Raw genomic sequence first — 16,833 nt, forward strand, 5'->3', positions numbered from 1 at the left:
AAATGAGAGCTCTGCAGACTGCATTTCCAAGTGGGAAATAGCTATTTGTTTGCCCAACTCTCTTGGTTGAGTTAGCATTGTGACTTTTCCCAGGAAGCAAAGATTTGGGTGAGGGAGGTAACAACGTTAACTCAGAACACATTGAAGAACATATCTAATTAATGTTAAGTATCTGCTTCTTGTTAATAAACATACAACCTGGGTGAAAGATGAGAGAGGAGCAGTGAACAATAATGTGATTTCATAAATGCATGGTGAAGGTTCTTTCACTTCATGTGTTTTAAGATTTGGCTTGGAACTGACTATTTCAAATGGATGCACCTTTATCTGTGTTGTAATTTGTCTGAGTCTTAATAAAGGAAATTACATCCCTCAAGGAGAAGTAGCCACAAAACTGTCAGTAGCTTTCAAATGCTGTAATGTCTTAATACTGCCTATTCAACCAAGAATGTGACTGCTCAGTAGGGAAGAAGAAAAAAAATCCTAAATGCAAAATGATACAGTCAGGCTCCTCAAGCAATGTAAGCTGACACTTAAAGGATGGCAAAGTTTGCTAAACACTCAGCTGCTGCACGTGTTTCTAGAATTATGTTTGATACATTGCTTGGAAAGTCAGTAAATCTGACAGGCAGCCTTCTTGTTTAGCACAGGGGGTAACTCACTTGGCCCTGAGTATATTAGGAATAGAGCTACCAATGCTGCATCCCAAAATGCTCAGGGAGATCCATCCCATAAGCATGCGTGATTTTTTTGCCTTGTAGAAAAAAGAATGAGCTCGCTCTGCTGCTTTGCTAAAGCACAAGCAATATGTTTGCACATGTCACAGTTAACATTTGCATTCAGTATCTGCATGGTGAGAGTTTCTGAGCCTGCTCCTACCTGTCAAACAGGCACAGGTAGCGTTTGTGTCTGACCAAAAGAAGTCTCTTCCCCCTGGCTAGATACTGTGCTCCATGCAGAGCAGAGCTGAAATGACGGCCAGCACTTTCAGCTGCTTTCAAACTCTTCTTGCTAACAAGGCTCTAGGAAGGACGTGAAGTCTTTTGTATGCAGCCACACTGTTTTTTAAGGGCTAAAGCTGCCTGGCCTTGATTAATTGAGTAATTAGGCCAAGTCGTGCTGGCAGGTGCTACCTGTGAGAGGTGCAGTGATGGCACCTTCTGTGTGGAGGTAGGGAAATGGGTGGCACTGTGGCATGAGTTTGTGTGACTGCAGCTTTGGAGTGACCTGAAGTCTTTAGCCTCGATTCTCTACAAGGTTTTATTTAGTAGCACATGTCGTTCCTATGCAAGGCAAAGTCTTGATGCAGCTGTGTGTTCTATGCCTGGCTGGGTCTGTGTTTTGATACAGTAAGCAAGAAATGTAGCAGCTGTGCAGGGATGGAGCTGAGTGGAAGGAAGAAGGGCAGTGAGACACGGTGGTAATGGAATAAAAAATAGCATTTGAAATTTCTTGCTGCGTAGATAAATAATAAATAAATAACCTCAGCACAGCCCAGATCAGCTGTAATGAGAAAGAGAGGAAGAAAATCAGTATCAGACTCTCTTGTTATGTCCAGAACCTCCGGGTGCAGTTGCCACAGCCCTGAGGCACTTGGTTGGGCACAATTCCCTCCGTTGTCATTTACTTTTAGGAGTTGCAGGAGGAATCTTTTCAGTGGAGAATTATTTCTTGACTCTTGGGAGGGGTGGCTGGTTGGCTTTGGAACTGCACCTAAAGCATAAATTGGGGTACTGCTTTGTAACACACTTGGTTTTCATTCATTCAGTGGCAGCAGAGAGTAATACGTTGTAGTTAAATGAACATGAGCATTAATCACTTCAAATGATGCAATGTACTCAGACCACGTAACAAATATTATTTGAATTGTATTTAGTGAGGAGCGATACAGTTGATTTCATCCTGAAATTCTGGCTGGAATCTGTATCTGATCCCAAGCAAAGTGATTTTGTATTCTCAGCTCAGCACACAGGAGAACAGCAATCAGGATTGCAGTAGCATCACCGAAGTGCTTATAGAACACTAGAAATTAATGAGCATTTCAGAAAAAAAATATATCCTTGTAGCCTTCTTCAAGGAGAAATGCTGTATATAGTAAGGCAGAAGGGAGCACTCAAAACTGGGGGCACTGGCCAAGCTTGCAGAAGGCAGGCAGGTTCTCTGGGCAGATGCAGTTTTCTATTGCATGTGATATGAGATGATATGAGATCTGAGCCACCACTGAAAGAATGGCAGAGTCATCTCCAGTGTTTTTCTACTTTTTCCTTGTGCTGTTGCAATGTGTTTCTTCAGAAGAGCAGGTTATCAGCCTTGCCTCGTGGATGTGAAGATAAAGCATGGCATGGTTAGTGGTTCTAAACAGGTTGCAGTTTTGTGGTAATTCAACAAAAGTCCAATTGGCCTCCAAAATGGGTGAAGATATTCATCAAATCTGATGAAGTTCCTATTAATTAGGGTTGTTAAATACTGGTAGTGCTTCTGGTACTGTTATGATTTGGAGGTTTAACTAACAACCCTAATGGGGCTACTTCTTCAGGATGTTAATTAGATATGGCAATTCCACTTACCCATGCAGCCTCGGCACACAACCATCACACATCAATATTTAATTTAATTACTGATGTTGTGGTGCAAGTCACATCTGATTTAAGAGATAAATATGCTTAATTATTAATGAGATAAAACACATACAGTATGTCACCTTTTGTCATTTGAGCTTTATTAGTTATTGTCAGAAAAGACAAATGTGAGCGTCAGAGAGGCTGTGACATGGTGCTCATCTCTGTATGACTCTTGTCCTTCAGTTTACCTGAGCTCACACTGCACTGTAAATAAGACATGCAGAGCTGCAAGTGCACAAGGCAAAGTGTTGGGCATTCTCTGTTCAGAGCTTCTCACAAGATGCCATTGAGAGCATTGGATGCAACATGCAAGCACTGTGCAGCAAGGTTGAGTTCTGGAAAGGTGAATGCAAGAAAGATTGCTTATCCTATTGTGAAGGAAGAGAGAGAAAATGACAGACATCTAAGCTTTGAGGATGGTCATGGTGATTAACAGTATTAAAGCTGTTTCTAGCCTGCATTGGGTTCCTGTTCCATGAGGGACTTTACATCCTAAACTACCTCTTGGACCCTTATGGTTACATAGAAAACAGGAATATGCAATATACAACCAAAGCACCAGATCTGGTGAAAGTGGTGAAACTGCTCGTGTTCATTTTACTACAGAGGATCAAAACCTTTTGGAGGTCCTCCTCTATATACAAAGTGTCCTTTGTAAGCCTGTGCTTCCAGGGGTTCACAAGCTAGTGCTAGAAGTTTGTGTGGGTTGGAACTTGCTGTGCAAGATCTTTGCCTGGGGCCATTTGGTTTGATGTGTTTGACAAAATTTTAAGAGATCCTGAGTTAACTGAGCTAAACAAATAGTTTTTGAGCGGCTGAGGAGGTTTTTGGAGCTTCCTTGAGGGAAAATTCCCATTTGGCAGAAAATCTATGAAAGCAAAAGCGACTGACAGCATTGTAACCTACTGAAATATATATTAAACTCTCAAATCTATCTAACCATTTTTCTCTGCATGAAATATAACTCTACATCTATTACCACTGAGATATTCTAATTTAATTGGGATCTGATGGGCTAACAAGAATGGTTAGCAAAGGAGATAATTTCCGCATGGTCCTGAGAGAAATAAGGAGAGCTGGCCATAAAAGCAAGGCTAAGAAAGCCTTCAGCTGGCCAAGCGTGTCCCAGCACCCACTCACCTAAAGGAAAATACCCAGGAGAATATGAGAGGAATGCTCATGGACAAAGTAGTAGTCAGGGAGGAAATGGAAATGCCAGTGCTTGTGGTGACAGAGACTCATCTCTGATGGTGATAAAGAAGGAACTGCTGTTTTTTCAGCTCTGTGACCCAGTATGGTAGGTGGCCATCACAGGTGGCATTGTGATCTATCAGTGTGATTGATGTGCTGCAGGGTGTGACTGAGGTGTGGAATTCAGCAGAGCTGAGCTCACATCTTCTGTCAGCTGCCAAAAGTGGAAGAGGCATCCTGGGACCTGTTCCCTCTAATTACACTCCTTGTTTTTTGACAAGTCAATGCATCCAGAATCAGAGGATGGGGGATGGAGGAACCTGTGGAACCCACATCTCCACCAGCCAAGCTTTACATGGAGGAGTGTTGTGTTGGGAACGCTTTTTCCAGTAGACTGGCAGTCTGAATGACTAGCCAAGAAATGTCTGGGAAATGAGAAACTGTCCTCTTTGAGAAGAACCTGTAATTTTCCCCCGGGAGAGACATAGTGCTGTGGCTGGAAGGTTGGGGTAAAGCAGTACTGCCTCTAGCTCTGTCTGAGCATCCTGCAGGTCTTGTGTGGGAACATGGAGGTTGAGCATCACCATGATGTGCGTGATTGTGTGTGTTCATCTGAAGAGTGAGAGGAGAAGGTAACAGGCAGCATCGCTCACTGGTCTGGCTTTCATAGGAGGTACAAGAAAAGTTCTGCCAATTCCAAGGCTATGCCCTGAGGAAGATGCAGCCTATGCTGGCTGTACCAGGCTCAGCAGCTGATATTAAGTTGTCTGGAGCTTCTGTGCTGACCACTCAGCAGAGGAGAAATTGAATAGTAACGGTACTAAAGTTCTTCTTTTAGGGGACTGATATTATTGATAGCAGTGACTAAAACCTAGGACATACACTTGCACAGCATCTGGCAATATAGGCTGAAACAGGTTGAAGATTACAGTTGTTTGATGAAGGAATAATAGCTACTCTCCTTTAGGTATAGACAAATTTGCTGGCCTCTGCACTCTGGAGTACTTGCTAGATCTCCATTCTCAGTTCACTTATACTGGGTTCTCTTTCTGAGAAGCTGCAAGTTACATAGGCCCCTCTCCTGTGAATGAGTAGTTTGAAATTGTTTCCTTCAGTGTTCATTGCTTGCACTTGTCTATACTAGTATGTAGTGGAGTTGTGTTGCAGAAGACTCACAGCTGGATATGACAGAACCAGATGTTCACACCCTAGGCCAGACACAGATGTTTCCCTGTAGCTGGCAAGGGATGTCGAACAAGTAAATGCAGAGACAGCAAGCCTGAAAAAAAATCTAAGGTAATCAGGCTGAATATGCCTGGAGATTTAGGCCGTCTGGAAGATTGCCAGAGGGCTATTTATTTTGATGTCTACACCTGCTGAATGGGAATGCTTTGTGTGAGCTCAAAGCTTTAAGCGATACTGTATCTCTCCCTTTTTCAGCACTTTACTCCCTCCAGCAGAGTTGCTCGCTTGATAAATTGAGCTTTACAACTTTTTATTTTATATATATATATTTTAATTTTTCAAGACAAAAAGAAAAACCCAAACGCTTAAAACTTACCTTGATTTCCTGGCTATTAATGAGGGTGGAAGGAAAGTGCTGCAGTGCTGGGGAAGAGAAAGGGAATGCAGTCAGTAAACTGCTACTTGTAGGGTTAAAGTCTGTAGGCAGCGCCGTCTGTTAGATATTGCAATTTTCATTGCCCAATTTCTAGGGAGTTGGGAGTGAAATTCTCACCAGCTTTCTACCTGCTGCCTCGTGCACACCACACCTTCATGGGCTCAATGCAACAGATTTATCCCACAGTGCCCCATCTGGCTCGGCCCTGCTGGCATGCAGCCCTCTCCTTCCAGGCAGCTTGTGCTTGCCTTGCTGTCATCTTGAAAGCTCTTAGGATTGTTTTCCTTTGCAAAAAGTTTTTTGTGTTGATAGTGGTGATGAGCACTCTCCTACAGTGACAAACACTTGATCAGGGAGATTTCTCATGGTTGATGCAGTACTATTGGAGAAAATGAGATCAGGAACATCAGAAATTGAGGGAACAATTACCTAAAGAGTAGAGTTCTCTCAGAAGAAGTAGGAAAAAAGCTCCAGGTTCCCTTTGTGTCCTGTGCTTCCATAAAATAAAGGAAAATATCTCACAGGTGAGAGGGAAGTTACCTTAAAGTGTGATGCCCGCTGCTGCTATAGTAATCACTTCTTAACATGCAGAAGTCTGTCCTGTATTTGATTTTTAGCTGTATACTCCTGGTCGTTTTTCTAATGTGTTCAGCTTTATTCTCTGAGCAGCATTCCACTCACAGGTTTGCTGCAGCCATTAGCAACACAGATTTTGCCATCTCCACATCATATGCAGCTGCACTGATGATAATTGTGCCCACTGCTGTCAGTGCCATTCCATGTTCTCAGATGTGCAGCAAACAAGCATTTTCTTTGTTTTTTTGCTCATGCAGGTGACAGTTCTTCAAATGCTTTTATTGTCCCAAAGGCAACAGGGAATTCAGTGGATTATCTGAAAATGTACCATAGTTCTCTCTCAGTTTCTTCACCTTTGCCAAAGGATGCAGTGGATTTTCTAACCTCATTTTTATGGACTATTTCTTTCTTAACCCAATCTGGAAAGTGGAGAAAGTGACGGGTTGTTAAGCTTTGCAAGAGGGAGAAGGAATTGCTTTTATTTCAATCATTTGTTTGGATTCCATTAGCAGACAGGTGAATGTAGAGAGTACTTAGGTTGACACCCTTGAAGGACACCAGATTTTAAAACAAATAAAGGGAGATCTACTGTGTGTTATAAGCAATAATCATTAATTAAAAGCCTTGTTAAAGCATTGCTGAAGAGTGCTTCAGAAGAAAAGTAGTTATACTGCATTTCATGGTTAATTCAATGTCAATTAGCTGATTGTTAACTTCCCTCCAGCTAAATCTTGTTCAGTGCAGAGAAGAGAAATCAAAAGCATTCTAGCTTTAACAAGCCTAGTGTTTCAATCATTCATCTCTGGCCGCGGGCTCAAAATCAATGTCAACAGACGTTTCATTGCAATTTTATCAGCCATTTCTGCATGTCACTGTTTTCTTGGCTGCCCTGATTGTCCCTGAAAACAGTCTGTGAGAATCGGAAGGCAGGACAGACAGTGCTTGCTCCCCTTAGCTGGTGGGTTCCTTTTAGTTAATGATCTGGACTGATGTCCAGCGGGCTCCCTCGTGCTCTGTTCCCTCCTGGTGCGGCCGTTCAGCACCACGGACAGCTCCCCGACACTCAGTCCTGTGGGGTGATGCTGAGAAGGATCATAGAATGGATTGGGTTGGAAGGGACCCCAAGGATCACCAAGTTCCAACCCCCTACAACAGGCAGAACCACACACCTCCACATCCAGTACGAGAACAGGTTGCCCAGGGCCCCATCCAACCTAGTCTTGAGCACCTCCAGGAATGGGGCATCCTCAGCCTCTCTGGGCAGCCTGTTCCAGCTCCTCATCACTTTCTGTGAAGAACTTCTACTGACATCTAATCTAAACCTTCCCTCCTTGAGCCATGGTTCAGCCCACAGGAGGCTCCAGGGAGACTTCATAGCAGCCGTGCGTTAGTGGGAGGAGGGCTACAGGTATATTGGGGCGGGACTTTATCAACCAGTGTAGCAATAGGACAGGGGATGGCTAAAAGAGATTAGATTTTTTTATCAAGAATATATTCTGTACCCAATTCTTTATGCTGCTGTACAGAGAAGCATGGCTGCCCTGCAGGTGCTCCTAGGCTCTGGGCAGCGTGAGCTGATGGGGAGCAGCCAGCCCATGGCAGGGGTAGGGTTGAGGGCCTTTAAGATCCCTTCCAGCACAAGCCATTCTGTGATTCTGTGAAATATGTGCTAGCATTGTTCTTAGAAAAATGTTGTCAAAAATAACAGGTGACCCTATAACATTTATAAGACATCATACGTTCCCATTCTCTTCGTAATGACAACACTAATTGCAAGATTGGTGTCTGCAAAGAGTATCAAGAGCTAAACTGAAGCCTGGAGTCAGCTGCTAGTGGTGTCTGGGACTTGTCAGGCTGTTGTAGGACTTGAATTGATAACAGGCTGTTTTCCACCTGAAAACACAGAGCATCTGTCTGCTGCACTCATACTACAAGCAGTGTAGCGTGGCATGTTACACTCAGGGATGACACACAGGTGGAATTTCATGCTTCTTGCTGATTCCAGACCTGGTCCATAGTGCTTTAGCTTCACTCCTGTCTATAGCAGCACAAACAATAGATCCACAACAATGTTTCTCATCAGCTAAGACTGATGGGGTGATTACCAAATCACAGCAATCATTGTGTAGGGATTAGAAGTCCACGGCGTTTTCAGCTTTTTTCTTGTAGAGCAATGGTGTTTTATATCTCTACACTTAGATATCTATGTACATATATATGGTATAAAGCAACTAACTTTCTGGAAGCTTAAAACAATACAGTGTGCAGTTGCTGAAGGCAGAATAGCTGTCTTTACTGGATTTTTTAAGGTTTGCTTTACCATTTCAGATGCTGCTTTCCAGTAGGAGCAAACAGTTAGCATTTGACTTGGAGCTATCTGTATCATTGCATCTCCTGCCTTCAGTCTGTGAGGTAGAATTCTTTCTGGCTCTTTGCATTACACTTTTCCTCATTTAAATTCTGCCTGACAAACCTGCTGTTGTGAAACCCACAGTATGAGATTCAGAAGCACTGCCTGCTCTCCTGCTTAAAAAAGCCATAATTGATAAAAACAGTTTGTATCAGTATGAGTCACCTACAGGTCCAGTTGCCACAACTTTTATTTCTTCATTCATTATCAGTCATGACTAGTGGTTAGACAGGATGCTCCTGGGTATGTGGATCTCTATGATACACAAAGCTCACAGAATCAGTTAATTTTAACAGGAGATAGTATAGATTACCAGAAATAGCATTTAAAAAACTTCTCAGCTTTTCTACACCTATTTTCTTAAGCTTCTGGACAATACAGGTTTCAGTTTTACTTGTGTGATGCATTTACAGAGTCAATCTTAGCAACATTATGGCATAGATGCTCAAATATGTGGGTGTGGAACTACTACTCTTGAAGTGATCTCTGATTTATATTGACAGGGACCTGCTTTTCAGTGCTATTGTAGATAAGGCTTTAGACTTCAGATTCATCTGTAACTCACAGTGACCAAAGCTAATGAATACTATATTCCAGTTACTCTTGCCCCACTGGTTCTGTTTGCTTCTCTGTCAATAGTTATTTTCCATAGGAACCAGGAGCCCTGAATGAAAAGCTGTGTCATACCAGCGTGCTGCTCATTAATACACTGAATTAATGTGAAATTGTAAGAAGGAGAAACCTTTATCTTCCCATCCTTATTAAAACTGAGGTATCTTCTCTATCACTCTGTGATTCATTCTGTTCCCCTGTGTCTCCACATTCAGCTTGAAGCCATCATCACACATCCACCGTGCCACCTCATGGAAGGCTGAAGATAGGGCTGACCTATACACAGCTGTAGAAATCTATATCAGAAAGTGAGGCAGATTTAACCTGAAAAAAAGAAATTATTGGCCCTGTAGGGTGGAATATATATAAGCTCAGTGGTGTCTTTATGTATTCCATTTGCACTTTTGAAGGAACTGATTCACCTTTGGGGTCTATGGCCCTCTGCCTACTTGCATGGCTCCTGGTGGGAAGAGAAGAGTCACTGCCGTTACCCTTAACACTTGAGTTGGTTCTTCAGACATTATCCTCATTCACCTTGGATAAAATGACTTCACAAAAGGACAGGATCTAAATCTGCTGGCCAAGGTTAAGAGAAACTTGGCATTTGTCCAGGCAGCATTTGGTCAATGTTGCTACCAAGGTAAATGGGAGCCAAGCCAGCAAAAACAGAGATGATTTCCAGCCTCAGAGTTGTTTGTTAATACCAGATAAAAGGCCTATAGATCAGGTAGAAGTTTTAGGAGTTTGCTGACTGACAACAGGCCCATTTGGTTGCTCTAGTTTGTGCCTTGTACTTTACTGGACCTCCTCTTAGATGGCATTGTCCTTTCTTCCCATGTTAGGACTGGAGTTAAGCATGTGCCTTTAGTCTTTCCAAGCAAGGAGCTTTATGGCTTGAGAATGCAGAATATGTGCACCAGTGTACCAGTGTCTGACCCTAAAGTCAAGTAGGAGTCCAGAATGCTTCTGTTCCATAAGTCTTTTATAATTGAAAATTTTGTTTTAAAATACAAAATGTACAGAAGACTTCACCTATATACAGCTAATCTTAAACCTCTGAGCTAATGCATGATGTGCAGTTCTATGGATTAGAATGAAAGCAAGGCATCTGGCTTTCTGGGATCTATTTAGCTGGAGCACATTTCTTGCAGACTACAAGAAGTTCATGTCCATGGTGGCATTCCCTTTACACCATGCGTGATCTTAACTGCTGTTTCTGGCCCTTCCATCTGTATTTACAGTGGTGGGGGAGGTGGGAGATGAACTGGAGGTGAACCAGAGGTTGCAATTTCCTACTTAGATTAAAAAAAGATGCTTGACATGGCCCCTCTCTTGGAAAACATGAGTGCACATTAGCGAGGTTGTAGCAGCAGCAATAATGGGGCAGGATTGACAGGTAGGCATGACTTAAGGAGGCAAAGCTTGGGGGGAGGGGAAGGCAGGAAGAATACGATTTGATCATATATCATTGTTGTTTTTTCCCATTGTGAAACACTGCTCTTCAATGGGTCATTTTATAGATATTCCTTTGCTGGAACAGTACCTTAGCTGGATCATGCAACCATATGATGCTGCTCATGTTTCATGTTATCAGTAGGTTTCTCTGATAGTCAGAAGCAGTTTGGTTCAGGAAGATGTCAGTCCTGCTGCTCTCACTGGAGCCAGTAGTTCACCCTGAACTTGATATCTTGCTATTGCTTCCGCCTCTCTGTGGGCAGGTGTCTGTATCTCAGTACAAATGAATTAGAACGAATGTTTGTTTTCCTGGCAGGAACTTTAAAAAAGGAGGAAAGACGTTCATGTGAGCTGACAGGAGCCATCTTCTCCTTTGAGGTTCTAAGAAGTGGTGTTTTCAGTGCAGGAAGGCAGCTCCTGTCCCCCAGGATCTCTTTCTCTCAGGGCTATAGGAACAACAGCCGACTTCTTCCCAGCCTAAATTAGCTGAAGATGGAGAGAATAAAACACTGAGGGGAAATTTTGAAGGGAAAAATAAGAGGGAAAAAAAATCCAGCTGAATAAACCTGAAACTTTTTAGAACAATATATTCTCCTATTCAGATTTTCCAATTTCTGGGACTTCCAGACTAAAAAAATAAGTGTCTTTTCCTATTAAGAAAATTGCTTTCACATTCCTGCAATGAACAGAGTATTGTTTCTAATGATAGAAGAAGTTGAGTGCAGCTGCTGACTAGCTGGAGTGGGGATCCAACTATCAGTGCGTCACCAGCTAAATGTGATTTGAGATGCAGTTTGCTTTTCTGTATCTCAGATCTCAGAGCTAAACCACAAACTGTACATGACACAACTAAATTAATATTTAAAAATAATTACTTGCTGCCTGAAGGTAAACAGAAAAAGGGTAAATAATTGATAGCACTGGGACTGCCACACTGTAAGTCTGCTGAGCGTTTATGATGTGCTGCGAAGGTTCAAAGGGATTGCTCGTCTGCTGCCTCTGAAGGAGGGTTTTTGCTAATCATTCCAGGGCTTGTTTTGTCAGCCAGCAATGTTTTCAGAGTTTGAAGCACTAGAATAGAATGCCAGCTTAATTTAGGCGATTCTCTAACTTAATTTACCAACTTTCCTTCCAAGATTTGCATTGTAAATGATAAGGTGATTTTCATACATATGATTTTTTTTTTTTTCCTTTATCCCATCAACATCTGAAGGGAATTTTCATGTGGTCTGCTGCCAAGAATGCAGAGCAGGAGTGCTTACATAACTTGCCACCCTGTGACAGTGCCCGTCAGCAGAGCTGGGTGATCCCAAGCAGTTGCTTTCACCTGTATCCCTCCAGCACCAGAACAGCCAGCTTTCAAAGTGGCCAATGACCATAAAGAGTGTCCAGTGGTTTAAAACTCATTTATTTTGCCTGCAGTCAGAAACGTTTGTGGTCTGATTATTGCGATGACAATTTAAAAAGTATTACAAAAATGTCTTCGCAGTTTTCTGATCTGCAGAGTATTCAAGCAAGGTTCCATACACCCCTATGGGCACACTGATCGTTAGATAACTTATTTCTTTAGAAGAAAAAAAAGCAGATGCTAGGATCCGTCAGCAATGCCAGCTGGGCCATGTGATCAAATGCTTTGTGATGTTATCAGCAATACAGATCATACTGGGCGTGGAGATGGGAACATGGGCTCTTCTCCTCTTTTGTGCCCCATCAGACCTACAGGGCTGAAGGTACTTTAGTGCCTGGCATTGCGTCACACTTTGGTGCTCGAAAATGCAATCTAAGCTCTCTTTTTTTATATACAAAACCAGTCCAACACTGTGCTGATGTATATGAACGTGTTGCTGGAAGACGTGCAGTCATTCTTCCATGCTACTGAACGGCAGCAAAGCCTGAAGTGGAATTCACAAGAGACGTTCTCCAGCTGATGCACGTCTGGAAGTGCACAGTAAGGATGTCTAAATAGAAAGTTAGAAAGCACAGTTTGTGAAGAGGGACTGACTAAAGTGTGTTTGTGTTTTGTTCAGTCCAGAGGAGGCAAATAGGCTACAACGGAGCTGCTGCCACACAAGCAAAATGGTGCAGCGAGGAAAGAGAGAGCTCCGTTCTCCCACACTACTCTTATAATAGCTTAAACTGGGCCCTGGAGAGTCAGGGGAAAAAAATAGGAAATCCTTCTGATGGTAGAGGTAGGTCACTGCTGGAGCAGATTGCTGGGGGGCTGTGGAGTTTCTGTCACCGCAGATTAACAACAAGTCAAACAAAAATTGTCTGTAAGGGAAGAATTGCAGAGTCCTGTGGTCCTGTCTTTCCACCAGTCCGGGGCTAAATCATTGAGACAGGAGGAAGCTGGGCACTGAGACTCCTATGGCACACGTGGATCTGTGTGTATCTGCTCAATGTTTGTGTAGAATATGTTGAGGTGGTGTGAGGTGGCCAGTTGTCTCATTTCTGAACTAAGGTTATGGTGTGTGGGTATTCCTGTGTGCCCTAGGTGCAAATGTCCTGGCTGACCTGTGAATCTCCGCTCCCATTTGTATAATAATGGTATTTCTTCTCCACTGAAACCATGAGAATGGCATTGAAGGTGTGGAATAGAGGCTCAGAAGGCAGATGTGGTGCTGTGTGAGCTCCCCAAGGTCCCTTCCAGCCTCATCCCATTAATGATTCTGCTTGACAAGAGGCAGCTCAGCTCTGCAACGCTTTTATTCCATCACAGGTGGGAAAGGGAACTCCTTTAAGTGCTCGGGGTTCCCGATGCAAGAGAAGGCAAAGTGAAATAGTCTGCTCTGAACTCCAGCATTCAGGTCACCCCCCTCCCTCATTCCCCACACCCAAAGACCACACACTTGCACCTCCAGGCGTGCACGTCCGCTGCCAGCACAGAGGAGGTTACTGATCCCATCACAGGGCTGGTTATCTTTCAAAGGAAAAGATCCTGAAAGAAACCCTGGGAGTTCAGTGGCACAGCTCCTCCTGCACCACAGAGCAGGGCTGTACTGCTCAGGGAACTGCTATTAGCTCAAGGAGAAGCTTTCCTAGGAAGAAGAAGCTAGAGGAGAGTAATTGTTGTTAATGTGTTTCCTGCTTAAAGGAAAAGTGAAGGATTGGAGCAGGATGGGCATCTCTGGCCAGTATGGGAATCATGGGGGAAATATTGTTTCTTATCTTTCAGAAGGGAGTTTTATGCTGTTTGCAGGAGTGTTTTGTCAGACTCACCTCTGTATTATGTCTCAAGCCCAAGGAACTGCAAAGTGGGCCTCTGTGAAGGTTGGTGTGAAGTGGCACAGGGCAGAGTTGCACCTAATGGAAGAGCTGCTGCTGGGCAGAGCCAACATGGTGCAGCTCTGCTGCTCCCTATAAGAGGCACAGCTCTGGGACAAGGTGCTTGTTAGCATGGTCAACTTTCCTGGCTGATGGCTCTGAAAGAAAGCAGCTAATGAGGTGCTTAGAACTGCTGCTGGGCCAAAGCAGAGCTGTCTGCTTTCCCAGGAGGTGCCCGAGCAAAGCCTGCATTTCAAACACCCATAGCACATATGGCAGACAGAGCTTGGCAGGTAGTGCACCAGCTCCAGCTTCCCCAGGTGCCAGGATTACTGCTTATCTTCAGAACCTAATGTATTTTACCTCCCACATGGGCAGAACCCTCCCAGTATTGCCATTGTGTTGTAGCTGTGTCTGATGGAGTACTTTAAGTGTGGAGAGCTCACTTGGAATGGGATGTGAGAGCTCTGCTTGGAAAAGAATGCACAAAGCATTGGCCTTCTTAAAACTGCCCCATTTCATTTGAGTGGTAACACTGTTTTGGGCAAAAGTGAGATCTCTTTGAATAGCTACTGAGTTGATTGCTGTAATGATTTGTCTTTAACCAGGAATTGGCATTTCTACAAACAGGGAATGGATTTGCTAATGCAGGCTCGGTTTGACAAGGGGACTTCTGCTGGGGTAGGGTTTGGATGCATTAATGGGAATAGCAGATGAGTATCTATCAGATCAGAACCTACAGGCTCTCGCCTTGAGCAGAACACAGAGGCTCTCCAAGGCGCAGCAATGAAGGCAGCCCAGGTTCTGCTGGGGAGGGAATGCATTAATACATTCAGTGCGGAGATTTTGCTGGTGAAATACCCACTTGAGAACCGTTCATGGGTAGAAGAAAAATGGATCTGAGGTCTTGCCACCTGAATTCCTTCCTCTACCTCGGTAGGTTATCAGCATGAAAACAGGAAATGAATTGGACACCATTAATAAAACATGAAGCCTCCGTGTTCAGGCTGTGTGCTCTGTTGTCGGAGTGTAGAAGGCACTGTGAGAAGGAAACACAGGAGTCAAACCCACAAGATCATTTACTTTTTAACTGCACAGCAAACTTTGGCTCAGAGTTGGGGCTGAACCTTCCTTTTTTTTTCCCCTTGAAATCATAGAAAAGCTTTTAAACCTTCATACAGAAGTGCTGGAGGATGCTGAAGGATTGTTGCTGAGCTGTGAGCGCTCTCTGAATCAAAATCAATCAAAAAGATTAGTTTCAAGGAATAGCAGCCTATACAAAGTACACTGAAAGACCCTACCAGCACCAGCACTCTTTCTGTCTGTAGTTTTAGACCATCTCATGAAAGCTTATGGTCATACCATAAGCGTTGCAACCCAAGGATGAGAACTAGCAAAGCACTTATGAAAAAGCCATGGGAACAAAAGCAGAAGACCCGGTTCATCCAGAGACAGAGGACTTCTGCAGCTCTCATAAAGGCTTGTTTTGCTCTCTGGGGGAGTTTAATTGCAAAATGTTTAGCATAGGTGAATCATAAGGAGCCTAACCATAGGAAGAGGTTAACCACAGTTGTAGGAAGGATTCATCTGAGGCTGCAGCAAACAAGTTCTTGGTGGGAAGAAACCAGAGAACTCCTCAGCTGTGGACAGGCTTATTCCTGAAACTCAAAGGGCGAGATGGGCATCCAGGGCAAGAGTCCTCCTCCTGACCTGAGATAGGGCATAGCCAAGCATGAGTTCAGGTGCAAAGATAAAGGATTTATTGCTAGCGAGGCTTTTGTCAGACAGCTGTGGCTATAACCACTGTTCATCTCCCACAAGAGGCACTATGGTCTGCCACAGCTGTGCTGTAACCTGGGGATTAACAGGGCTTCCATGTCTTTGAACATGAAGCTTGTGGGTTCCCTCATTAAATGTGGAAGCTCTGCCTCCTGTGTCCTTTTGGGACCAAGGGGCTCCAGTCTCCAAAGATGTTATGCTGGGTCCAAATTCCTTCAGGTATTTCTCACTGGAAAGAACCTGTTTGTTAGAATCTGAAATGCAGAAGTGAAACCTCAGCTTGGCTGAGTAACCTGGACAGAGACAACCCCATCCAGCAGAGCTCCAAACTCAGTGTCATAATTCACCTCAATTAACCACGATTTTCTTGGCTGCCATCTACAAAGTTTGACGATAGGAAATTGGATCTGACTCATTACAATCCAAAGGGGCAGTTTGGTGAATGTACATTTTCAGCCAAAATCATTAGTCAACCAACAGAGCAAAATTACTTTTCCATTGAAGTTTACGTTACCATTTGGTTACTTGTTTTTCTGTCTGGCTCGAACTGTAGCAAGTGCAGCCAAGTTCTAATTCTCAGCTGTTTGAAGATGCTCAGCCAGGCTGACAATTCATTGGACAATACTCAAAGTCTTAACAGGGTTTGTTCTAATTACGCAGAAGGATCTGTATTGAAATCACTACGCAATCAATGCATGTGCAGCAAGACTGTGAGACAACTGGGTCCTTCTGCTGTCATCATCGCAGCTCTCCTGCTCACACTGCACCTGGTTTCCTCGTAAGTGCATCCTGAAATTGAGTTTTCCAGCCTCTCCCTGCAGGATTCTGCTCTATGCCAGTTGTTCTTTATGCTATGATCATTTTTTTCTGTGTCTGGTGTAAACTTCTCCTTCCTTAGCTTCAGGTCAGTGCTTCTCATCTGGTGTCTGCTGTCCCTCCCTCTCCTCACCCTGCTGCTCCTTCGCATTAACTGCACGATAATTAGAGACTGATCCTGTCCCCTGAGCCTTTGCTTCCCCAGACTGTGTCTCCAGTCCTGCCCTCCCGCAGCAAACCCCACTGAGATCCGCAGGTTTGGCACATGTCCATTTGGTGCTGCTCCTGCTTTTCTATCTAGTTCTCAGCACACAGGTCTTTGATATTATAATGCAGGAATGGCAGGAGACCCTGGTTAAGCAAAAACAGAACCGGCCCTCCCTCCCTCCCTCCCTCTGGGGGTTGCAGGTTATTAACAGAGCTTTCTTTGCTCAGCTGAGCACCATGGAGCTGCCAGGTCTCTGCCCGCATTCTTGTCTCACAGCTTC

At 43.8% G+C, this 16,833-nt stretch overlaps 1 long non-coding RNA gene across 1 annotated transcript in view; it reads left to right on the forward strand.

The window, feature by feature from the left end:
* Positions 1 to 16,833, forward strand: part of LOC107324084 (uncharacterized) — a 39,851-nt gene that overhangs the window by 13,327 nt on the left and 9,691 nt on the right. Inside the window, exon 2 of the long non-coding RNA XR_001559400.3 lies at positions 16,190 to 16,307. This is a non-coding gene — a long non-coding RNA (uncharacterized LOC107324084). The remainder of the gene's footprint in view (positions 1 to 16,189; positions 16,308 to 16,833) is intronic.

This window comes from Coturnix japonica, chromosome 17, assembly GCF_054131305.1.
Source record: "Coturnix japonica strain WE chromosome 17, WE-NBRP24, whole genome shotgun sequence".
Taxonomy (NCBI): domain Eukaryota; kingdom Metazoa; phylum Chordata; class Aves; order Galliformes; family Phasianidae; genus Coturnix; species Coturnix japonica.